The sequence below is a fragment of the Colobus angolensis genome, unplaced genomic scaffold (genome assembly GCF_000951035.1).
Source record: "Colobus angolensis palliatus isolate OR3802 unplaced genomic scaffold, Cang.pa_1.0 Scaffold125, whole genome shotgun sequence".
Lineage (NCBI taxonomy): Eukaryota > Metazoa > Chordata > Mammalia > Primates > Cercopithecidae > Colobus > Colobus angolensis.
In genome coordinates, this window is record NW_012113697.1 from 5620170 (window position 1) to 5621740 (window position 1571).

Below are 1571 nucleotides of genomic sequence, written 5' to 3' on the forward strand. Positions count from 1 at the left end.
AGGCATGGCCAGGTCACCTAGACTCAGTCAATCATATATACATGCTCCGGCCTTGAATGAGCATAGAGAGGGGAAATGGAGCAAGGAAAGAGGAACGGGGTGGTGTTAGCAGTGACAGTAATGTGCAATTTCACGGCCAGAGTGGCAGTGGTGCCAGCCTCAGCTTCCAGTGTCCAGGCCTGAGGGGTCTGGACTGAGTACACGGTTTGACTTCTAGTGCTATCTTTTTTCCTTTTACTGAACCAGTTCTGTGGCGTGATTTTTGCTGTTCGCTGACTGTAGAGAACCATTTTGTTCCCGCCTATTTGCTCCAGTTGGTTATCGAATCTTTCTGAGAAATCTATGAACTATCCCAATAGCCTTAAAATGGGTGAGGATTTTTTCTGCTTTAATCAGCTTCAGTCACTTTCCGTGTTTATGACTAGGAATCCTGACGACACCAGCGCCCAGCATAATGCCTAGAACATAGTGGGATATTAATGTCGGTTCTTTTTCCCTCCTGGCTCCTTATTCTGTGGTTGTTTCCTTGCACCCAGGTTTTGTTCTAACTACGTGGTGCAATAATCAGGGGAAAGAAAACCTCCCCTTTGCGAAAAAAACACTGCATTCCATAATCATTTGCTCACTGTTTCCCGTGAAAGATCATTCCACAGCCTAATAAACCTGAGCTGGAGAGAGTGAGCAGCAAGACGATGTTTTTAAATGTTTAAAGTTTCGAGGGCAAACATAAACTTGATCACCAAGTCCCAAAACAATGACAATCAGTGGACATCTGTGAATGGTTAAGAAGAAGAACTGGGGGGAGGAGGGAGGACTAAGAAATAGAATGACTCGTTTGCATAATAATGGTCTCTAGGATTCACAAACTGATGGACCTAATTACCCAGAAGAGATAGAGTATAAAAACACAGATGAGTTCATGAAAGGTTTGTGTATTTCATGGGTACTGGAACCATATTAGGTGTTAAAGAGGACGCTGGGGCATTCCAGGGGGCACACCTTTAATCTTGGGTGAAAACTGCCACTGGTTTTCACAAAACACACTAAGTATGACTCAGAGATGGAATATTGGGCTGACTGTTAGTGAGGAACCACAGAACTCATTTAGTCCACACCTCCTTCCCCGCAATCCCCACCAATCCAACATGGGGATCTCCCCACAGCAGCCTAGGCGAGGAGTTACCAATCCTTGACCATTCAGCCTCTGCTGAAGTCCTTCAGTGATGAAGCCAACGGTCCGCCCGGCAGGATGAAATGGTGATATGTTTGCACGTGTTGTTTCCGGCTCCAGAATTCATTCGCCACTCTTACAGAAGCAACTCTCTCATCCACTTTTACTCTCTCTCTGAAATGCTCTCTTCCCCATTACATAAGATCTTAAAGGGGCCGGGCGCGGCGGCTCACGCCTATAATCCCAGCACTTTGGGAGGCTGAGGTGGGTGGATCACGAGGTCAGGAGATCTAGACCATCCTGGCTAACACGGTGAAACCCCGTCTCTACTAAAAATATAAAAAATTAGCAGGGCATGGTGGCACGCGCCTGGAATTCCAGCTACTCGGGAGGCTGAGGC